We start from the raw sequence: 25,772 nt of genomic DNA on the forward strand, positions 1-25,772 counted from the left end.
GGGGCATTGTGACATCATAACTCTGCACTGATAACCAAGGTGAGAGAACCTTGTCTGTGATCTGCCTAAGGGGGCATTGTGACATCATAACACTGCACTGGGCAACCTGGTGACAGGCCCTTGTCTGTGGTCTGTCTAAGGTTGCATTGTGACATCATATGTCTGCACTGGGCACCAAGGTGACAGGCCCTGGTCTGTGATCTGCCTAAGTGGGAATTGTGACATCATAACTCTGCACTGGGCACCGAGGTGACAGACGCCTCTCTCAGATCTGATTATGTGGGCGTTGTGACATCATAACTCTGCACTGGTCACCCAGGTGAGAAACCCTTGTCAATGATCTGCCTAAGGGTGCATTGTGACACCAAAACTCTACACTGGTCACACAGGTGACAGACCCTTCTCTTTCATCTGCTTAAGGGGGCATAGTGACATCATAACTCTGCACTGGGCACCAAGGTGACAGGCCCTTGTCTGGGATCTGCCTAATGGGGAACTGTGACATCATAACTCTGCACTGGGCACCAAGGTGACAGGCCCTTGTCTGTGATCTGCCTAAAGGGGCATTGTGACATCATAACTCTGCACGTGCTACCAAGTTGACAGACAATTGTCTGTGATCTGCCTAAGGGGGAATTGAGACATTATAACTCTGCACAAGTCACAATGGCGACAGGCCCTTGTCTGTGATCTAAGTGGGCATTGTGACCTGATAACTCTGCACTGGTCACCCAGGTGACAGGCACTTGTCTGTGATCAACCTAAGGTGGCATTGTGACATCATAACTCTGCACTGGTCAACAAGGTGTGAGACCTTTTTCTGTGATCTGCCTAAGGGGACATTGTGACATCATAACTCTGAACTGGTCACCCAGGTGACAGAACCTTGTCTGTGATCTGCCTAAGGGGGCATTGTGACATCATAACTCTGCACTAGTCACCAAGGTGAGAGACCCTTGTCTTTGATCTGCCTAAGGGGACATTGTGACATCATAACTCTGCACTGGTGACTCAGGTGAAAGAACCTTGTCTGATATCTGCCTAAGGGGGAGTTGTGACATCATAACTCTGCACTGGTCACCCAGGTGACAGTCCCTTGTCTGTGATCTGCCTAAGGGTGCATTGTGACATCGTAACTCTGCACTGGACACCCAGGTGGCAGACCCTTGTCTGGGATCTGCCTAAGGTTGCATTGTGACATCATAACTCTGCACTGGGCATCCAGGTGACAGTCCCACATCTGTGATCTGCCAAAGGGGGCATTGCGACATCATAACTCAGCACTGGTCACCCAGGTGACAGACCCTTTTCTGTGATCTGCCTAAGGGGACATTGTGACATCATAACGCTGCACTGGTCACCCAGTTGACAGGCCCTTGTCTGTGATCTGCTTAAGGGGGCATTGTGACATCATAACTCTGCGCTGGGCGTCCAGGTGACATTCCCTTGTCTGTGATCTGCCTACGGGGGCATTGTGACATCATAACACTGCCCTGGTCACACATGTGACAGGCCCTTGTCTGTGACCTGCTTAAGAAGGCATTGTGACATCGTAACTCTGCACTGGGCACCCAGATGTCAGGCCCTTGACTTTGATCCACCTAAGGGGGCATTGTGACATCATATCTCTGCACTGGAGACCCAGATGACAGGCTCTTGTCTGTGATCTGCCTAAGGGCGCATTGTGGCATCATAACTCTGCACTGGTCACCCAGGTGACAGGCCCTTGTCTGTGATCAGTCCAAGGGCGCATTGTGACATCATAACTCTGCACTTGTAACCCAGGTGAGAGGCCCTTGTCTTTGATCTGCCTAAGGGGGCTTTGTGACATCATAACTCTGCATTGGGCCCCCAGGTGACAGGCCCTTGTCTTTTATCTGCCTAAGGGGGCATTGTGACATCATAATTCTGCACTGGATACCCAGGTGACACACCGTGTCTGTGATACCCCTAAGGGGGCATTGTGACATCATAAATCTGCGCTGGTAACCCAGGTGACATCCCCATTTCTGTGATCTGCCTAAGAGAGCATTGTGACATCGCAACACTGCACTGGTCACACAGGAGACAGGCTCTTGTCTGTGAACTCCCTCAGGGGGCATTGTGCCATCATAACTGCGCACTGGTCACTCAAGTGACAGACCCTTGTCTGTGATTTTTCTAAGGGGGCATTGTGACATCATAACTCTGCACTGGTCACCAAGGTGAGAGACCCTTGTCTGTGATCTGCCTAATGGTGCTTTGTGACATCATAACTCTGCACTGGGCACCCAGGTGATAGACCCACGTCTGTGATCTGCCTAAGGGGGCATTGTGACATCATAACTCTGCACTCGTCACCCAGATGACAGGCCCTTGTCTGTGATCTGCCTAAGGGTGCATTGTGACATCATAATTCTGCACTTGGCACCCAGGTGACAGACCCTTGTCTGAGATCTGCCTAAGGGGGCATTGTGGCATCATAACTCTGCACTGGTCACCCAGGTGAGAAACCATTGTCTGTGATCTGCCTAAGGGTGCATTGTGACATCATAACTCTGCACTGGATCCCCAGGTGACAGATCCTTGCCTTTCATCTGCTAAAGGGGGCATTGTGACATCATAACTCTGCACTGGGCACCAACGTGACAGGCCCTTGTCTGTGATCTGCCTAAGGAGGCATTGTGACATCATAACTCTGCACTGGGCACCCAGGTGACAGGCCCTTGTTTTTGATGTGCCAAAGGGGTATTGTGGCATCATATGTCTGCACTGGGCACCCAGGTGAGAGGCCCTTGTCTTTGATCTGCCTTAGGGGGCAGTGTGACATAATAATTCTGCACTGGACACCCAGGTGACAGACCCTTGTCTGTGATCTCCCTAAGGGGGCATTGAGACATCATAAATCTTCACAGGTAACCCAGGTGACACATCCTTGTCTGTGATCTGCCTAAGGGGGCATTGTGACATCATAACTCTGCACTGGTCACCCTTGTTACAGAACCTTTACTGTGATCTGCCTAAGGGGTCATTGTGACATCATAACTCTGCACTCGTCACCAAGGGGAGAGACCCTTGTCTGTGATCTGCCTAAGGGGGCATTGTGACATCATAAATCTGCGCTGGTCACCCAGGTGACAGAACCTTGTCTGTGATTTGCGTAAGGGGGCATTGTGACATCATAACCCTTCACTGATAACCTAGGTGAGAGACCCTTGTTTTCGATCTGCCTAAGGGGGCATTGTGACATCATAACTCTGCACTGGGCAACCTGGTGACAGGCCCTTGTCCGTGGTCTGCCTAAGGGTGTATTGTGACATCATATCTCTGCACTGGGCACCCATGTGACAGGCCCTTGTCTGAGATCTGCCTAAGTGGGCATTGTGACATCATAACTCTGCACTGGGCACCCAGGTGACAGACCCTTTTCTGTGATTTTCCTAAGGGGGCATTGGGACATCATAACACTGCACTGGTCACCAAGGTGAGAGACCCTTGTCTGTGATCTGCCTAAGGGTGCATTGTGACATCATAACTCTGCACTGGGCACCCAGGTGACAGACGCCTGTCTGAGATCTGCCTAAGTGGGCATTGTGACATCATAACTCTGCACTGCTCACCCCAGTGAGAAACCCCTGTCTGTGATCTACCTAAGGGTGCATTGTGTCATCATAACCCTGCACAGGTTCCCCAGATGACAGGCCCTTGTCTTTGATCTGCTTAAGGGGGCATTGTGACATCATAACTCTGCACTGTGCACCAAGTTGACAGGCCCTTGACTGTGATCTGCCTAACGGGGCATTGTGACATTATAACTCTCTACTGGGCACTCCGGTGACAGGCCCTTGTGTTTGATCAGCCAAAGGATTATTTTGGCATCGTTTCTCTGCACTGGGCAACCAGGTGATAGGCACTTGTCTTTGATCTGCCTAAGTGGGCATTGTGACATCATAACCTTCCACTGGTCACCCAGGTGAAAGTCCCTTTTCTGTGATCTGCCTGGGGAGTCATTGTGACATCATAACTCTGCACTTTTCACCCAGGTGACAGGCCCTTGTCTGTTTTCTGCTAAGGGGGCATTGTCACATCATAACTCTGCACTGCTCACCCAAGTGACAGACCCTTGTCTGTGATCCGCCTAAGGGGGCATTGTGACATCACAACTCTGCACTGTTCACTCAGGTGACAGGCCCTTGACTGTGATCTGCCTAAGGTGCCATTGTGACATCATAACACTTCACTAGTCACCCAGTTGACAGGCCCGTGTCTGTGATCTGCCTAAGGGGGCATTGTGACATCAAAACCCTGCACTGGGCATTTAGGTGACAGGCCCTTGTCTGTGATCTGCCTAAGGGGGCATTGTGACATCATAACTCTGCACTGGTCACCCAGGTGAGAGACCCTTGTCTTTGATCTTCCTAAGGGGGCATTGTGACATCATAACTCTGCACTGGGCATCCTGGAGACCGGTCCTTGTCTTTGATCTGCCTAAAGGGGCATTGTTACATCATATCTCTGCACTGAGCACACAGGGGACAGGCCCCTGTCTGTGATCTGCCTAAGGTGGTATTGTGACATCATAACTCTGCACTGGTCACCCACGTGACAGGTCCTTGTCTGTGATCTGCCTAAGGGGGCACTGTGACATCATAACTCTGCACTGGTCACCCAGGGGGCACACTATTTTCTGTGATCTCCCTAAGGGGTCATTTTGACATCATAACTCTGCAGTGGTCACCCAGGTGACCGAACCTACTCTGTGATCTGCCTAAGGGGGCATTGTGACATCATAACTCTGCACTGCTCCACAAGGTGAGAGACGATTGTCCCTGATCTGCCTAAGGGGGCAATGTGACATTATAACTCTGCACTGGGCACCCAGGTGACCGGCTCTTGTCTTTCATCTGCCAAATGGGCTTTGTGAGATCATATCTCTGCACTGAGCACCCAGGTGACAGGCACTTGTCTTTGATCTGCCTAAGGGGGCATTGTGACATCATAACTATGCACTGGACACCCAGGTGACAACCTCTAGTCTGTGATTTCCCTAAGGGGGCATTGTGACATCATAAATCTTCAATGGTAACCCAGGTGACAGACCCTTGTCGGTGATCTGCCTATGGGGGCATTGTGACGTCATAAATCTTTACTGGTCACCCTGGTGACAGTCCCTTGTCTGTGATCTACCTAAGGGGATATTGTGACATCGCAGCTCTGCCCTGGTCACCGAGGTGAAAGACCCTTGTCTGTGATCTGCCTAAAGGGACATTGTGACATCATTACTCTGCACTGGTCACCCAGGTGACAGGCCCTTGTCTGTGATCTCCCTAAGGGGAATTGTGACATCATAACTCTGCACTGCTCACCCTGTTGACAGGCCCTTGTCTGTGATCTGCCTAAGGGGGTATTGTGATACCATAACACTGCACTGGGCACCCAGGTGACAGGCCCTTGTCTGTGATCTGCCTAAGGGGGCATTGTGACATCATAACTCTGCACTGGTCACCCAGATGACAGGCACATGTCTGTGATCTGCCTAACGGGGTGTTGCAACATCATAACTCTGCACTGGTCACCCAGGTGACAGCCCCTTGTCTGTGATCTGCCCAAGGGCGCATTGTGACATCATAAATCTGCACCGATCACCCAGATGTCAGACCCTAGTCTGTGATCTGCCTAAGGGGGCATTGTGACATCATAAATCAGCACTGCTAACCCAGGTGGCAGACCCTGGTATGTGATCTGCCTAAGGGGCATTGTGACATTATAACTCTGCACTGGTCACCCTGGTGACAGACGCTTGTTTGTGATCTGCCTAAGGGGACATTGTGACATCATAACTCTGCACTGGTAACTCATTTGAAAGACCCTTGTCTGTGATCTGCCTAAGGGTGCCTTGTGACAACATAATCCTGCACTGATAACCAAGGTGAGAGACCCTTGTCTGTGATCTGCCTAAGGGAGTATTGTGACATCATATCTCTGCACTGGGCACCCAGGTGACAGGCTCTTCTCTGTGATCTGCCCAAGGGGGCATTGTGACATCATAACTCTGCACTGGTCACCCAGGTGACAGGCCCTTTTCTGTTATCTGCCCAAGGGCGAATTGTGACATCATAACTCTGCGGTGGTTACCTAGGTGACAGGCCCTTGTCTGTGATCTGCCTAAGGGGGAATTGTGACATCATAACTCTGCACTGGGCACCGAGGTGACAGGCCCTTGCCTTTGATCTCCGTAAGGGGGCTTTGTGACATCATATCTCTGCACTGGGCACCCAGGTGACAGGCTCTTGTCTGTGATCTGCCTAAGGGGGTGTTATGACATCATAACTCTGCACTGATCACCCAGGTGACAGGCCCCTGTCTTTGATCTGCCCAAGGGCACATTGTGACATCATAACTCTGCACTTGTCACCTAGGTGACAGGCCCTTGTCTGTGGTCTGCCTAAGGGGGTATTGTCACATCATAACTCTGCACTGGTCACCCAGGTGACAGGCCCTTGTCTGTGATTTGCCTAAGGTGGCATTGTGACATCATAACTCTGCACTGGTCACCCAGGTGACAGACCCTTGTTTGTGATCTGCCTAAGGGGGCATTGTGACATCATAACTCTGCACTGGTCACCCAGGTCACAGACCCTTGTCTGTTATTTCCCAAAGGGGACATTGTGACATCATAAATCTGCACTGGTAAAGTAGTTTGCGGACCATTGACTCCGATCTGCCTAAGTGGGCATTGTGACATCATAACTCTGCACTGGTCACCCTGGTGACAGACCCTTGTCTGTGATCTGCCTAAGGGGATATCGTCACATCATATCTCTGCCCTGGTGACTCTGGTGAAAGACCCTTGTCTGTAATCTGCCTTAGGGGGCACTGTGACATCATAACTCTGCACTGATCACCCAGGTGACAGTCCCTTGACTGTGATCTGCCTAAGGGGGCATTGTGACATCATAAATCTGCACTGGACACTCAGGTGTCAGGCGCTTGTCTGTGATCTAAGGGGCATTGTGAAATGATAACTCTGCACCGGTCACCCAGGTGACAGGCCCTTGTCTGTGATCTGCCTAAGGGGGTATTGTGACATCATAACTCTGCACTGGTCACCAAGGTGACACACCTTTTCCTTCGATCTGTCTAAGGGGTCATTGTGACATCATAACTCTGCAGTGGTCACCCAGGTGACAGAACCACGTCTGTGATCTGCCTAAGGGGGCATTGTGACATCATAACTCTGCACTGGTCACCCTGGTGACAGACCCTTTACCTTGATCTGCCTAAGCGGACATTGTGACATCATAACTCTGCACTGGTCACCCAGGGGGTACACCTTTTTCTGTGATCTGCCTAAGGGGTCATTTTGACATCATAATTCTGCACTGGTCGCCCAGGTGACAGAACCTCCTCTGTGATCTGCCTAAGCGGGCATTGTGACATCATAAATCTGCACTGGTCACCCAGGTGGCAGAACCTCCTCTGTGATCTGCCTAAGGGGGCAATGTGGCATTATAACTCTGCACTGGGCACCCAGGTGACAGGCTCTTGTCTTTGATCTGCCAAAAGAGCTTTGTGATATCATAAATCTGCACTGGACACCCAGGTGACAGACCCTTTACCTTGATCTGCCTAAGGGGACATTGTGACATCATAAGTCTCCACTGGTCATCCAGGTGACACACCCTTGTCTGTGATCTGCCTGAGGGGGCAATGTGACATCATAACTCTGCACTGGTCTCCCAGGTGACAGGCCCTTGTCTGTGATCTGCTAAGGGGGCATTCTGACATCTTAATTCTGCACTGGTTACCCAAGTGACAGGCCCTTGTCTGTGAACTACCTAAGGGGGCATTGTGACATCATAACTCCACACGGGGCACCCAGGAGACAGGCTCTTGTCCGTGGTCTTCCTAAGGTGGTGTTGTGACATCATAACTCTGCACTGGTCACCCGGGTAACAGGCCCTTGTCTGTGATCTGTCTAAGGGGGCATTGTGACATCATAACTCTGCACTGGTCACTCAGGTCAGAGAAACTTGCCTGTGATCTCCCTAAGGTGGCATTGTGACATCATAAATCTGCACTGGTCACCCTGGATACAGACACTTGTCTGTGATCTGCTCAAGGGGATATTGTGACATCATATCTCTGTACTGGTGACCCAGGTGAAAGACCCTTGTCTGTAATGTGCCTAAGGGCGCATTGTGACATCATAACTCTGCACTGGTCACCCAGGTGACAGTCCCTTGTCTGTGATCTGCCTAAAAGGGCATTGTGACAACATAACTCTACACTGGACATCCAGTTGACAGGCCCATGTATGTAATCTAATTGGCATTTTGACATGATAACTCTACACTGGTCACCCAGGTGACAGGCCCTTGTCTGTGATCTGCCTAAGGGGGTATTGTGACATCGTAACTCTGCACTGTTCACCCAGGTGACACAACTTTCTCTGTGATCTGCCTAAGGGGTTATTGTGACATCGTAACTCTGCACTGGTCACCCAGGTGACAGTACCTTGTCTCTGATCCGCCTAAGGGTGCACTTTGACATTATAATTCTGCACTGTTCACCAAGGTGAGAGAAACTTGTCAGTGGTCTGCCTAGGGTGGCATTGTGACATCATAACTCTGCACTGGTCACACTGGTGACAGACCCTTGTTTGTGATCTGCCTAAGAGGGTATTGTGACATCGTAACCCTGCACTGATAACCAAGGTGAGAGACCCTTTTCTGTGATCTGCCTAAGGAGACATTGTGACATCATAACTCTGCACTGGGCAACCTGGTGACAGGCCCTTGTCTGTGGTCTGTCTAAGGGTGTATTGTGACATCATATCTCTGCACTGGGCACCCAGGTGACAGGCCCTTGTCTGTGATCTGCCAAAGTGGGCATGGTGACATCATAACTCTGCACTGGGCACCCAGGTGACAGACCCTTGTCTGTGATTTCCCTAAGCTTGCATTGTGACATCATAACACTGCACTGGTCACCAAGGTGAGAGACCCCTGTCTGTGATCTGCCTAAGGGGGCATTGTGACATCATAACTCTGCACTGATAACCAAGGTGAGAGACCCTTGTCTGTGATCTGCCTAAGAGGGCATTGCGACATCATAAGACTGCACTGGGCAACCTGGGGACAGGCCCTTGTCTGTGGACTGTCTAAGGTTGCATTGTGACATCATATGTCTGCACTGGGCACCAAGGTTACAGGCCCTGGTCTGTGATCTGCCTAAGTGGGCATTGTGACATCATAACTCTGCACTGGGCAACGAGGTGACAGACGCCTCTCTGAGATCTGCCTATGTGGGCGTTGTGACAGCATAACTCTGCACTGGTCACCCAGGTGAGAAACCCTTTTCAGTGATCTGCCTAAGGGTGCATTGTGACACCATAACTCTACACTGGTCACACAGGTGACAGACCCTTCTCTTTCATCTGCTTAAGGGGGCATTGTGACATCATAACTTTGCACTGGGCACCAAGGTGACAGGCCCTTGTCTGGGATCTCCCTAATCGGGAATTGTGACATCATAACTCTGCACTGGGCACCAAGGTGACAGGCCCTTGTCTGTGATCTCCCTAAAGGGGCATTGTGACATCATAACTCTGCACGTGCTGCCAAGTTGACAGACAATTGTCTGTGATCTGCCTATGGGGGAATTGAGACATTATAGCTCTGCACAAGTCACAATGGCGACAGGCCCTTCTCTGTGATCTAAGTGGGCATTGTGACATGATAACTCTGCATTGGTCACCCAGGAGACAGGCACTTGTCTGCGATCAACCTAAGGTGGCATTGTGACATCATAACTCTGCACTGGTCACCAAGGTGCGAGACCATTTTCTCTGATCTGCCTAAGGGGACATTGTGACATCATAACTCTGAACTGGTCACCCAGGTGACAGAACCTTGTCTGTGATCTGCCTAAGGGGGCATTGTGACATCATAACTCTGCACTAGTCACCAAGGTGAGAGACCCTTGTCTTTGATCTGCCTAAAGGGACATTGTGACATCATGACTCTGCACTGGGGACTCAGGTGAAAGAACCTTGTCTGATATCTGCCTAAGGTTGCATTGTGACATCATAACTCTGCACTGGACACCCAGGTGACAGACCCTTGTCTGGGATCTGCCTAAGGTTGCATTGTCACATCATAACTCTGCACTGGACACCCAGGTGACAGACCCACGTCTGTGATCTGCTGAAGGGGGAATTGCGACATCATAACTCAGCACTGGCCACCCAGGTGACAGGCCCTTGTCTGTTTTCTGTGTAAGGGGGCATTGTGACATCATAACTCTGCACTGGGCGTCCAGGTGACATTCCTTTGTCTTTGATCTGCCTCAGGGGGCATTGTGACATCATAACTCTGCCCTGGTCACCCATGTGACAGGCCCTTGTCTGTGACCTGCTTAAGGAGGCATTGTGACATCGTAACTCTGCACTGGGCACCCAGATGTCAGGCCCTTGACTTTGATCTGCCTAAGGATGCATTATGACATCATATCTCTGCACTGGAGACCCAGGTGACAGGCTCTTGTCTGTGATCTGCCTAAGGGCGCATTGTGGCATCATAACTATGAACTGGTCACCCAGGTGACAGGCCCTTGTCTGTGATCAGTCCAAGGGCCCATTGTGACATCATAACCCTGCACTGGTAACCCAGGTGAGAGGCCCTTGTCTTTGATCTGCCTAAGGGGGCTTTGTGACATCATAACTCTGCATTGGGCCCCCAGGTGACAGGCCCTTGTCTTTTATCTGCCTAAGGGGCATTGTGACATCATAATTCTGCACTGGATACCCAGGTGACAGACCGTGTCTGTGATATCCCTAAGGGGGCATTGTGACATCATAAATCTGCACTGGTAACCCAGGTGACATCACCATTTCTGTGATCTGCCTAAGGGAGCATTGTGACATCACAACACTGCACTGGTCACACAGGAGACAAGCTGTTGTCCGTGAACTCCCTCAGGGGGCATTGTGCCATCATAATTCCGCACTGGTCACCCAGGTGACAGACCCTTGTCTGTGATTTGCCTAAGGGGACATTGTGACATCATAACCCTGCACTGGTCACTCAGGTGACAGACCCTTTTCTGTGAACTTCCTAAGGGGGCATTGTGACATCATAACTATGCACTGGTCACCCAGGTGAGAGACCCTTGTGTGTGATCTGCCTAAGGGGGCATTGGGACATCATAACACTGCACGGGTCACCAAGGTGACAGACCCTCCTCTGTGATCTGCCTAAGGGGGCATTGTGACATCATGACTCTGCACGTGCTACCAAGTTGACAGTCCCTTGTCTGTGATCTGCCTAAGGGCGAATTGAGACATCATAACTCTGCACAAGTCCCCATGGCGACAGGCCCTTGTCTGTGATCGAAGGGGGCATTGTGACATGATAACCGTGCACTGGTCACCAAGGTGACAGGCACTTGTCTGTGATCAACCTATGGTGGCATTGTGACATCAAAACTCTGCACTGGTCACCCAGGTGTGAGACCTTTTTCTGTGATCTGCCTAAGGGGTCATTGTGACATCATAACTCTACATTGGTTACACAGGTGACAGTCCCTTGTCGGTGATCTGCCTAAGGGGGCATTGTGACATCATAACTCTGCACTGGTCACCCAGGTGACAGACCCTTGTCTGTGATCTGCCTAAGGGGGCATTGTGACATCATAACTCTGCACTGGTCACCCTGGTGACAGGCCCTTGTCTGTGATGTACCTAAGGGGACATTGTGACTTCGTAACTCTGCACTGGTCACCCAGGTGAAAGACCCCTGTCTGTTATCTGCCTAACGGGGCATTGTGACATCTTAACTCTGCACTGGTCACCCAGGTGACAGACCATTGTCTGTGATCTGCCTAAGGGGCATTGTGACATAATAACTCTCCACGCGTCACCCTGGTGACAGACCCTTGTCTGTGATCTGCCTAAGGTGATATTGTGACATCATAACTCTGCACTGGTGACCCAGGTGAAAGACCGTTGTCTGTAATCTGCCTAAGGGGGCACTGTGATATCATAACTCTGCACTGGTCACCCAAGTGACAGGCCCTTGTCTGTGATCTGCCTAAGGGGCATTGTAACATCACAACGATGCACTGGTCACCCAGGTGTCACACCATTTTCTGTGATCTAAGGGGTCATTTTGACATCATAACTCTGCACTGGTCACCCAGGTGACAGAACCTCGTCTGTGATCTGCCTAAGGGGGCATTGTGACATCATAACTCTGCACTGGGCATCAAGGTGACAGGCGCTTGTCTGTGATGTGCCTAAGGGGCATTGTGACATCGTAACTCTGCACTGAGCATCAAAGTTACCGGCCATTGTCCGTGATCTTCCTAAGGGGGCATTGTGACATCATAACTCGGCACTGGATACCATCGTGAGAGACCCTTGTCTGTGATCTGCCTCAGCGGGCATTGTGACATTATAACTCCGCACAGGTCACCCAGGTGACGGACCCTTGTCTGTGATCTGCCTAAGGCGGCATTGTGACATAATAACTCTCCACGGGTCACGCAGCGGACAGACCCTTGTCTGATATCTGCCTAAGGGAGCATTGTGACATCATAACTCTCCACGGGTACCCCAGGGGAAAGGCCATTGTCTGTGATCTGCCGAAGGGGGCATTGAGACATCATAACTCTGCACTGGTCACCCAGGTGACAGACCCTTGTGTGTGATATACCTAAGGGGGCCTTGTGACATCTTATCTCTACACTGGTCACCCAGGTGACAGACCATTGTCTGTGATTTGCCTAAGGGGCATTGTGACATAATAACTCGACACGCGTCACCCTGGTGACAGACCCTTGTCTGTGATCTGCCTAAGGGGATATTGTGACTTCATAACTCTGCACTGGTGACCCAGGTGAAAGACCGTTGTGTGTAATCTGCCTAAGGGGGCACTGTGATATCATAACTCTGCACTGGTCACCCAGCTGACAGGCCCTTTTCTGTGATCTGCCTAAGGGGCGCTGTGACATCACAACGATGCACTGGTCACCCAGGTGTCACACCTTTTTCTGTGATCTAAGGGGTCATTTTGACATCATAACTCTGCACTGGTCACCCAGGTGACAGAACCTCGTCTGTGATCTGCCTAAAGGGGCATTGTGACATCATAACTCTGCACTGGTCACCCAGTTGACGGGCCATTGTCTGTGATATGCCTAAGTGGGCATTGTGACATCATAACTCAGCACTGATAACGAAGGTGAGAGACCCTTGTCTGTGATCTGCCTAAGGCGGCATAGTGATATCATAACTCTGCACTGGGCAACCTGGTGACAGGCCGTTGTCTGTGGTCTGCCTAAGGGGGCATTGTGCCATCATATCTCTACACTGAGCACCCAGGGGACAGGCCCTTGTCTTTGATCTGCGTAAGGGGACATTGTGACATCATATCTCTGCACAGGGCACCCAGGCGACAGGCCCTTGTCTGTGGTCTGCCTAAGGGGATATTGTGACATCATATCTCTGCACTGGTAACCCAGGTGACAGTCCCTTGTCTGTGATCTGCTCAAGGGGGCATTGTGAGATCATAAGTCTGCACTGGTCACCCTGGTGACAGACCTTTTCCTATGATCTGCCTAAGGGGATATTGTGACATCGTAACTCTACACTGGTCACACAGTTGAAAGACCCTAGGCTGTGATCTGCCTAAGGGGGCATTGTGACATCATAAATCTGCACTGGTCAGCCAGGGTACTGGCCCTTGACTGTGATCTGCCTATGGGGGCATTGTGACATCTTAACTCTGCACTGGTCACCCAGGTGTCAGGCCCTTGTCTGTGATCTGCATAAGGGGGCATTGTGACATGATAACTCTGTACTGGGCACCCAAGTGACAGGCCCTTGTCTGTGATCTGCCTAAGGGGGCATTGTGACATCATAACTCTGCACTGGTCACCTAGGTGACAGACACTTGTCTTTGATCTGCTTAAGGGGGCATTGTGACATCATAACTCTGCACTGGGAACCAAGGGCCAGGCCATTGTCTGTGATCTGCCTTAGGGGGCACTGTGAAATCATAACCCTGCCCTGGGCACCCAGGTGACAGGCCCTTGTCTTTGATCTGCCAAAGGGGCATTGTGACATCATATCTATGCGCTGGGCACCCAGGTGACAGGCCCTTGTCTTTGATCAGCCTAAGGGAGCATTGTGACATGACAAATCTGCACCACACACCCAGGAGACAGACCCTTGTCTGTGATAGCCCGAAGGAAGCATTGTGACATCATAAATCTGCAATGGTAACTCAGGCGACACACCGTTGTCTGTGATCTACCTAATTGGGCATTGTGGCATCATAACTGTGCACTGGTCTCCCATGGGACAGGCCCTTGTCTGTGATTTGCCTAAGGGGACATTGTGACATCATAACTCTGCACTGGTCACGCAGCTGACAGGCACCTGTGTGTGATCTGCCTAAGGGTGCATTGTGACATCATAACTCGGCACTGGATACCAACGTGAGAGACCCTTGTCTGTGATCTGCCTCAGCGGGCATTGTGACATCATAACTCTGCACTGGGCATCAAAGTTACCGGCCATTGTCCTTGATCTGCCTAAGGGGGCATTGTGACATCATAACTCGGCACTGGATACCAACGTGAGAGACCCTTGTCTGTGATCTGCCTCAGCGGGCATTGTGACATCATAACTCCGCACTGGTCACCCAGGTGACAGACCCTTGTCTGTGATATGCCTAAGGGGGCATTGTGACATCTTAACTCTGCACTGGTCACCCAGGTGACAGACCATTGTCTGTGATCTGCCTAAGGGGCATTGTGACATAATAACTCTCCACGCGTCACCCTGGTGACAGACCCTTGTCTGTGATCTGCCTAAGGGGATATTGTGACATCATAACTCTGCACTGGTCACCCAGGTGACAGGCCCTTGTCTGTGATCTGCCTTAGGGGCATTGTGACATCACAACGATGCACTGGTCACCCAGGTGTCACACCTTTTTCTGTGATCTAAGGGGTCATTTTGACATCATAACTCTGCACTGGTCACCCAGGTGACAGAACCTCGTCTGTGATCTGCCTAAGGGGGCATTGTGACATCATAACTCTGCACTGGGCATCAAGGTGACAGGCGCTTGTCTGTGATGTGCCTAAGGGGCATTGTGACATCGTAACTCTGCACTGGGCATCAAAGTTACCGGCCATTGTCCGTGATCTTCCTAAGGGGGCATTGTGACATCATAACTCGGCACTGGATACCATCGTGAGAGACCCTTGTCTGTGATCTGCCTCAGCGGGCATTGTGACATTATAACTCCGCACAGGTCACCCAGGTGACGGACCCTTGTCTGTGATCTGCCTAAGGCGGCATTGTGACATAATAACTCTCCACGGGTCACGCAGCGGACAGACCCTTGTCTGATATCTGCCTAAGGGAGCATTGTGACATCATAACTCTCCACGGGTACCCCAGGGGAAAGGCCATTGTCTGTGATCTGCCGAAGGGGGCATTGAGACATCATAACTCTGCACTGGTCACCCAGGTGACAGACCCTTGTATGTGATATACCTAAGGGGGCCTTGTGACATCTTATCTCTACACTGGTCACCCAGGTGACAGACCATTGTCTGTGATTTGCCTAAGGGGCATTGTGACATAATAACTCGACACGCGTCACCCTGGTGACAGACCCTTGTCTGTGATCTGCCTAAGGGGATATTGTGACTTCATAACTCTGCACTGGTGACCCAGGTGAAAGACCGTTGTGTGTAATCTGCCTAAGGGGGCACTGTGATATCATAACTCTGCACTGGTCACCCAGCTGACAGGCCCTTTTCTGTGATCTGCCTAAGGGGCGCTGTGACATCACAACGATGCACTGGTCACCCAGGTGTCACACCTTTTTCTGTGATCTAAGGGGTCATTTTGACATCATAACTCTGCACTGGTCACCCAGGTGACAGAACCTCGTCTGTGATCTGCCTAAAGGGGCATTGTGACATCATAACTCTGCACTGGTCACCCAGTTGACGGGCCATTGTCTGTGATATGCCTAAGTGGGCATTGTGACATCATAACTCAGCACTGATAACGAAGGTGGGAGACCCTTGTCTGTGATCTGCCTAAGGCGGCATAGTGATATCATAACTCTGCACTGGGCAACCTGGTGACAGGCCGTTGTCTGTGGTCTGCCTAAGGGGGCATTGTGCCATCATATCTCTACACTGAGCACCCAGGGGACAGGCCCTTGTCTTTGATCTGCGTAAGGGGACATTGTGACATCATATCTCTGCACAGGGCACCCAGGCGACAGGCCCTTGTCTGTGGTCTGCCTAAGGGGATATTGTGACATCATATCTCTGCACTGGTAACCCAGGTGACAGTCCCTTGTCTGTGATCTGCTCAAGGGGGCATTGTGAGATCATAAGTCTGCACTGGTCACCCTGGTGACAGACCTTTTCCTATGATCTGCCTAAGGGGATATTGTGACATCGTAACTCTACACTGGTCACACAGTTGAAAGACCCTAGGCTGTGATCTGCCTAAGGGGGCATTGTGACATCATAAATCTGCACTGGTCAGCCAGGGTACTGGCCCTTGACTGTGATCTGCCTATGGGGGCATTGTGACATCTTAACTCTGCACTGGTCACCCAGGTGTCAGGCCCTTGTCTGTGATCTGCATAAGGGGGCATTGTGACATGATAACTCTGTACTGGGCACCCAAGTGACAGGCCCTTGTCTGTGATCTGCCTAAGGGGGCATTGTGACATCATAACTCTGCACTGGTCACCTAGGTGACAGACACTTGTCTTTGATCTGCTTAAGGGGGCATTGTGACATCATAACTCTGCACTGGGAACCAAGGGCCAGGCCATTGTCTGTGATCTGCCTTAGGGGGCACTGTGAAATCATAACCCTGCCCTGGGCACCCAGGTGACAGGCCCTTGTCTTTGATCTGCCAAAGGGGCATTGTGACATCATATCTATGCGCTGGGCACCCAGGTGACAGGCCCTTGTCTTTGATCAGCCTAAGGGAGCATTGTGACATGACAAATCTGCACCACACACCCAGGAGACAGACCCTTGTCTGTGATAGCCCGAAGGAAGCATTGTGACATCATAAATCTGCAATGGTAACTCAGGCGACACACCGTTGTCTGTGATCTACCTAATTGGGCATTGTGGCATCATAACTGTGCACTGGTCTCCCATGGGACAGGCCCTTGTCTGTGATTTGCCTAAGGGGACATTGTGACATCATAACTCTGCACTGGTCACGCAGCTGACAGGCACCTGTGTGTGATCTGCCTAAGGGTGCATTGTGACATCATAACTCGGCACTGGATACCAACGTGAGAGACCCTTGTCTGTGATCTGCCTCAGCGGGCATTGTGACATCATAACTCCGCACTGGGCATCAAAGTTACCGGCCATTGTCCTTGATCTGCCTAAGGGGGCATTGTGACATCATAACTCGGCACTGGATACCAACGTGAGAGACCCTTGTCTGTGATCTGCCTCAGCGGGCATTGTGACATCATAACTCCGCACTGGTCACCCAGGTGACAGACCCTTGTCTGTGATATGCCTAAGGGGGCATTGTGACATCTTAACTCTGCACTGGTCACCCAGGTGACAGACCATTGTCTGTGATCTGCCTAAGGGGCATTGTGACATAATAACTCTCCACGCGTCACCCTGGTGACAGACCCTTGTCTGTGATCTGCCTAAGGGGATATTGTGACATCATAACTCTGCACTGGTCACCCAGGTGACAGGCCCTTGTCTGTGATCTGCCTTAGGGGCATTGTGACATCACAACGATGCACTGGTCACCCAGGTGTCACACCTTTTTCTGTGATCTAAGGGGTCATTTTGACATCATAACTCTGCACTGGTCACCCAGGTGACAGAACCTCGTCTGTGATCTGCCTAAGGGGGCATTGTGACATCATAACTCTGCACTGGGCATCAAGGTGACAGGCGCTTGTCTGTGATGTGCCTAAGGGGCATTGTGACATCGTAACTCTGCACTGGGCATCAAAGTTACCGGCCATTGTCCGTGATCTTCCTAAGGGGGCATTGTGACATAATAACTCGGCACTGGATACCAACGTGAGAGACCCTTGTCTGTGATCTGCCTCAGCGGGCATTGTAACATCATAACTCCGCACTGGTCACCCAGGTGACAGACCCTTGTCTGTGATCTGCCTAAGGGGGCATTGTGACATAATAACTCTCCACGGGTCATGCAGGGGACAGACCCTTGTCTGATATCTGCCTAAGGGAGCATTGTGACATCATAACTCTCCACGGGTACCCCAGGGGAAAGGCCGTTGTCTGTGATCTGCCGAAGGGGGCATTGAGACATCATAACTCTGCACTGGTCACCCAGGTGACAGACCCTTGTATGTGATATACCTAAGGGGGCCTTGTGACATCTTATCTCTACACTGGTCACCCAGGTGACAGATCATTGTCTGTGATTTACCTAAGGGGCATTGTGACATAATAACTCTCCACGCGTCACCCTGGTGACAGACCCTTGTCTGTGATCTGCCTAAGGGGATATTGTGACTTCATAACTCTGCACTGGTGACCCAGGTGAAAGACCGTTGTGTGTAATCTGCCTAAGGGGGCACTGTGATATCATAACTCTGCACTGGTCACCCAGCTGACAGGCCCTTTTCTGTGATCTGCCTAAGGGGCACTGTGACATCACAACGATGCACTGGTCACCCAGGTGTCACACCTTTTTCTGTGATCTAAGGGGTCATTTTGACATCATAACTCTGCACTGGTCACCCAGGTGACAGAACCTCGTCTGTGATCTGCCTAAAGGGGCATTGTGACATCATAACTCTGCACTGGTCACCCAGTTGACGGGCCATTGTCTGTGATATGCCTAAGTGGGCATTGTGACATCATAACTCTGCACTGCTCACACAGGTGACAGACCCTTCTCTGTGATCTCCCTAAGGGGGCATTTTGACATCATAAATCTGCATTGGTAACCCAGGTGGCAGACCCTTGTCTGTGATTTGCCTAAGGGGGCATTGTGATATCGTAACTCTGCACTGGACACCAAGGTGACAGGCCCTTTTCTGAGATCTAAGGAGCATTGTGACATGATAACTGTGCACTGGTAACCCAGGTGACAGGCCCTTGTCTGCGATCTGCGTAAGGGGGCATTGTGACACCATAACTCTGCACTGGTCACCCAGGAGACATTCCTTTTTCTGTGATCTGCCTAAGGGTCATTTTGACAACATAACTCAGCACTTGTCACCCAGGTGACAGAACCTCTTCTGTGAACTGCCTAAGATGGCACTGTGACATAACTCTGCACTGGTCACCAAGGTGAGGGACGCTTGTCCCTGATCTGCCTAAGGGGGCATTTTGACATGATAACTCTCCACTGGGCTCCCAGGTGACAGGCCTTTGTCTTTGATGTGCCAAATTCGCATTGTGACATCATATCTGTGTACTGGGCACCAAGGTGACAGGCACTTGTGTTTGACCTGTCTAAGTGGGCATTGTGACATCATAACTATGCACTGGACACCCAGGTGACAATCTCTTGTCTGTGATCTCCCTAAGGGTGCATTGTGACATCATAAATCTGCACTGGTAACCCACGTGACAGACCCTTTTCTGTGAACTGCTTAAGGGGGCATTGTGATATCATAACTCTGCACTGGTCACCCTGGTCACAGACCCTTGTCTGTGATCTACCTAAAGGGACATTGTGACATTGAAACTCTGCACTCGTCACCCAGGCGACAGGCCCTTGTCTGTGATCTGCCTAAGGTGGCATTGTGACATCATAACTCTGCACTGGTCGACCAGTTAACAGTCCTTTGTCTGTGATCTGCCTAAGGGGCATTGTGACATCATAACTCTGCACTGGGCACCCAGGTGACAGGCCCTTGTCTGTGATCTGCCTTAGGGGGCATTGTGACATCATAACTCTGCACTGGTCGCCCAGGTGACAGGGCCTTGTCTGTGATCTGCTTAAGGGGGCATTGTGACATCGTAACCCTGCACTGGGCCCCCAGGTGAAAGACCCTTGCCTCTTATCTGCCTAAGGGGGCATTGTGACATCCTAACTCTGCACTGGTCACCCAGGTGACATGCCCTTGTCTGTGATCTGCCTAAGGGGTCATTGTGACATCATAATCCTGTACTTGACACCCAGGTGACAGGGCCTTGTCTGTGATCTAAGGGGATATTGTGACATGATAACCCTACACTGGTCACCCAGGTTACAGGCCCTTGTCTATGATCTGCCTAAGGCGGCACTGTGACATCATAACTCCGCACTGGTCACCCAGGTGACAGACCCTTGTCTGTGATCTGCCTAAGCGGGCATTGTGACATCATAACTCTGCACTGATAACCAAGGTGAGAGACCCTTGCCAGTGATCTGCCTAAGGCGGCATTGTGGCATCATAACTCTGTACTGGGCAACTTGGTGACAGGCCCTTGTCTATGGTCTGCCTAAGAGGGCATTGTGACCTCATATCTCTGCACTGGGCACCCTGGTGACAGGCCCTTGTTGTGATATGCCTAAGTGGGCAATGTTACATCATAACTGTGCACTGGGCACCCTGGAGACAGACACTTGTCTGTGATATCCCTAAGGGGGCATTGTGACATCATAACACTGCACTGGTCACCAGGTTGAGAGACCCTTGTCTGTGATCTGCCTAAGGGGCATTGTGACATCGTAACTCTGCACTGGGCACCCAGATGACAGGCCCTTGTCTTTGATCTGCCTAAGGGGGCATTGTGACATCATATCTCTGCACTGGGCACAAAGGTGACAGGCTTTTGCCAGTGATCTGCCTAAGGGGGCATTGTGACATCATAACTCTGAACTGGTCACCCAGGTTACAGGCCCTTTTCTGTGATCTCCCCAAAGGCGCATTTTGAAATCATAACTCTGCACTGGTCACCTAGGTGACTGGCTCTTGTCTGTGATCTGCCTAAGGGGGCATTGTGACATCATAACTCTGCACTGGGCAACCAGGTGTCAGGCCCTTGTCTTTGATCTGCGTAAGGGGGCATTGTGACATCATATCTCTGAACGGGGCAACCAGGCGACAGGTCGCTGTCTGTGGTCTGCCTAAGGGGGTATTGTGACATCATAACGCTGCACTGGTCACACAGGTGACAGGCCGTTGTCTGTGATCTGCCTAAGGGGGCATTGTGACATCATAACTCTGCACTGGTCACCCAGGTGACAGATTCTTGTCTGTGATCTACATAAGGGGGCATTGTGACGTCATAACTCTGCACTGGACACCGAGGTGACAGGCCCTTTTCTGTGATCTAAGGGGCACTGTGACATGGTAAATCTGCACTGGTCACCCAGGTGACAAGCCCTTGTCTGTGATCTGCCCGATGGGGCATTGTGACAACATAACTCTGCACTGGTCACCGAAGTGAAACAGCTTTTTCAGAGATCTGCCTAAGGGGTCATTTTGACATCATAACTCTGCACTGGTCACCCAGGTGACAGAACCTCGTCTGTGATCTGCCTAAGGGGGCATTGTGATATCATAACTCAGCAATGGTCACCAAGGTGAGAGACTATTGTGCCTGATCTGCCTAAGGGGGCGTTGTGACATCATAGCTCTGCACTGGGCACACAGGTGACAGGCTCTTGTCTGTCATCTGTCTTAGGGGGCATTGTGACATCATAACTCTGCGCTGGTCACCCAGGTGACAGGCCCTTGTCTCTGATCTGCCCAAGGGCTCATTGTGACGTCATAACTCTGCACTGGTCACCCAGGTGACAGAACCTTGTCTGTGATCTGCCTAAGGGGGCATTGTGACATCATAAGTCTTCACTGGACACCCAGGTGACAGGACCTTGTCTGTGATCTAAGGGGCGTTTTGACATGATAACTCTACACTGGTCGGACAGTTCGCAGGCCGTTGTCTGTGATCTGCCTAAGGAGGAATTGTGATATCATAAACTTGCACTGGTCACCCAGGTAACACACGTTTTTCTGTGATCTGCCTAAGGGGTCATTGTGACATCGTAACTCTGCACTGGTCACCCAGGTGACAGAACCTGGTCTGTGATCTGCCTAAGGGGGCTTTGTGACATCATGACTCTGCACTGGTCACCAAGGTGAGAGACCCTTGTATGTGATCTGCCTAAGGTGGCTCTGTGACATCATAACACTTCACTGGTCACCCAGGTGACAGACTCTTGTCTGTGATCTGCCTAAGGGGCATTGTGACATCATAACTCTGCACCAATAACCAAGATCAGAGACCCTTGTCTGTGATCTGCCTAAGGGGGCATTTTGACATCATAACACTGCACTGGGCAACCTGGTGACAGGCCCTTGTCTGTGGTCTGTCTAAGGGTGCATTGTGACATCATATGTCTGCACTGGGCACTCAGGTGACAGGCCCTTGTCTGTGATCTGCCTAAGTGGGCATTGTTACATCATAACTCTGCACTGGGCAAACCAGGTGACAGACACTTGGCTGTGATCTCCCTAGAGGGGCATTGTGACATCATAACACTGCACTGGTCACCAAGGTGGGAGACACTTGCCTGTGATCTGCCTAAGGGTGCATTGTGACATCATAACTGCACTGGGCACCGAGGAGACAGACGCTTGTCTGAGATCTGCTTAAGTGGACATTGTGACATCATAACTCTGCACTGGTCACCCAGGTGAGAAATCTTTGTCTGTGATCTGCCTAAGGGTGCATTGTGACATCATAGCTCTGCACTGGTCACCCAGGTGACAGACCCTTGACATTGATCTGCTTAAGGGGGCATTGTGACATCATAACTCTGCACCGGGCACCAATGTGACAGGCCCTGGTCTGTGATCTGCCTAAGGGGGCATTGTGACATCATAACTCTGCACTGGTAACCCAGGTGACAGGCCCTTGTGTTTGATCTGCCAAAGGGTTATTGTGGCATCATATCTCTGCAATGGGCACCCAGGTGAGAGGCCCTTGTCTTTGATCTCCCTAAGGGGGCATTGTGACATCATAACTCTGCACTGGACACCCAGGTGACAGACCCCTGTCTGTGATCTCCCTAAGAGGGCATTGTGACATCATAAATCTTCACCAGTAACCCAGGTGACAGACCCTCCTCTGTTATCAGCCTAAGGGGGCATTTTGACATCATAACTCTGCACTGGTCACCCTGGTGGCAGACCCTTTACTGTGATCTGCCTAAGGGGACATTGTGACATGATAACTCTCCACTGGTCATCCAGGTGACAGGCCCTTGTCTGTGATCTGCCCAAGGGCGCATTGTGACATCGTAACTCTGCACTGGTCACCCAGGTGACAGCCCCTTGTCTGTGATCTGCCTAAAGGGGCATTGTGACAACATAACTCTACACTGGACACCCAGCTGACAGGCCCTTGTATGTGATCTAAGGGGCATTTTGACATGATAACTCTGCACTGGACACCCAGGTGACAGGCCCTTGCCTGGGATCTGCCTAAGGTTGCATTGTGACATCATAACTCTGCACTGGGCACCCAGGTGACAGACCCACGTCTGTGATCTGCCGAAGGGGGCATTGCGACATCATAACTCTGCACTGGTCACTCAGGTGACAGGCCCTTTTCTGTGATCTGCCTAAGGGGATATTGTGACATCATAACTCTGCACTGGTGACTCAGGTGAAAGACCCTTGTCTGTAATCTGCCTAAGGGGGCATTGTGACATCATAACTCTGTACTGGATACCCAGGTGACATTCCCCTGTCTGTGATCTGCCTAAGGGGGCATTGTGACATCATAACTCTGCACTGGTTACCCTGGTGACAGGCCCTTGTCTGTGATGTACCTAAGGGGACATTGTGACTTCGTAACTCTGCACTGGTCACCCAGGTGAAAGACCCCTGTCTGTGATCTGCCTAACGGGGCATTGTGATATCAAACTCTACACTGGTCACCCTGGTGACAGGCCCTTTTCTGTGATCTGCCTAAGGGGACATTGTGACATCATAACGCTGCACTGGTCACCCAGTTGACAGGCCCTTGTCTGTTTTCTGTGTAAGGGTGCATTGTGACATCATAACTCTGCACTGGGCCTCCAGGTGACAGGCCCTTTTCTTTTATCTGCCTAAGGGGGCATTGGGACATCATAATTCTGCACTGGATACCCAGGTGACAGACCGTGGCTGTGATATCCCTAAGGGGGCATTGTGACATCATAAATCTGCACTGGTAACCCAGGTGACATCCCCATTTCTGAGATCTGCCTAAGGGAGAATTGTGACATCACAACACTGCACAAGTCACACAGGAGACTGGCTCTTGTCTGTGAACTCCCTCAGGGGGCATTGTGCCATCATAATTCCGCACTGGTCACCCAGGTGACAGACCCTTGTCTGTCATTTGCCTAAGGGGACATTGTGACACCATAACCATGCACTGGTCACCCAGGTGACAGACCCTTTTCTGTGAAATTCCTAAGGGGGCGTTGTGACATCATAACTATGCACTGGTCACCCAGGTGAGTGACCCTTGTGTGTGATCTGCCTAAGGGGGCATTGGGACATCATAACACTGCACGGGTCACCAAGGTGACAGACCCTTCTCTGTGATCTGCCTAAGGGGGCATTGTGACATCATGACTCTGCACGTGCTACCCAGTTGACAGGTCCTTGTCTGTGATCTGCCTAAGGGGGAATTGAGACATCATAACTCTGCACAAGTCCCCATGGCGACAGGCCCTTGTCTGTGATCGAAGGGGGCATTGTGACATGACAACCATGCACTGGTCACCCAGGTGACAGGCAACTGTCTGTGATCAACCTAAGGTGGCATTGTGACATCAAACTCTGCACTGGTCACCCAAGTGTGAGACCTTTTTCTGTGATCTGCCTAAGGGGTCATTGTGACATCATAACTCTACATTGGTCACCCAGGTGATAGAACCTTCTCTGTGATCTGCCTAAGGGGGCATTGTGACATCATAACTCTGCACTGGTCACCAAGATGAGAGACCCTTGCCTTTGATCCGCCTAAGGGGACATTGTGACATCATAACTCTGCACTGGTGACTCAGGTGAAAGACCGTTGTCTGTAATCTGCCTAAGGGGGCATTGTGACATCATAACTCTGCACTGATTACCCAGGTGACAGTCCCTTGTCTGTGATCTGCCTAAGGGGGCATTGTGACATCATAACTCTGCACTGGTCACCCAGGTGACAGACCCTTGTCTGTGATCTGCCTAAGGGGGCATTGTGACATCATAACTCTGCACTGGTTACCCTGGTGACAGGCCCTTGTCTGTGATGTACCTAAGGGGACATGGTGACTTGGTAACTCTGCACTGGTCACCCAGGTGAAAGACCCCTGTCTGTGATCTGCCTAACGGGGCATTGTGATATCAAACTCTACACTGGTCACCCTGGTGACAGGCCCTTGTCTGTGATCTGCCTAAGGGGGCATTCTGACATCAAAACTCTATGCTGGTCACCCAGTGGACAGGCCCTTATCTGTGATCTGCTTAAGGGGGCATTGTGACTTGGTAACTCTGCACTGGGCAGCCAGGTGGCAGGCCCTTGTCTTTGATCTGCCTAAGGGGGCATTGTGACATCATATCTCTGCATTGGGCACACAGGTGACAGGCCCTTATCTGTGATCTGCCTAAGGGGGCATTGTCACATCATAACTCTGCACTGGGCACCCAGGTGACAGACCCACGTCTGTGATCTGCCGAAGGGGGAATTGCGACATCATAACTCTGCACTGGTCACCCAGGTGACAGGCCCCTTTCTGTGAT

This window comes from Gorilla gorilla, chromosome 12 (genome assembly GCF_029281585.2).
Source record: "Gorilla gorilla gorilla isolate KB3781 chromosome 12, NHGRI_mGorGor1-v2.1_pri, whole genome shotgun sequence".
In the NCBI taxonomy this organism is placed as follows: domain Eukaryota; kingdom Metazoa; phylum Chordata; class Mammalia; order Primates; family Hominidae; genus Gorilla; species Gorilla gorilla.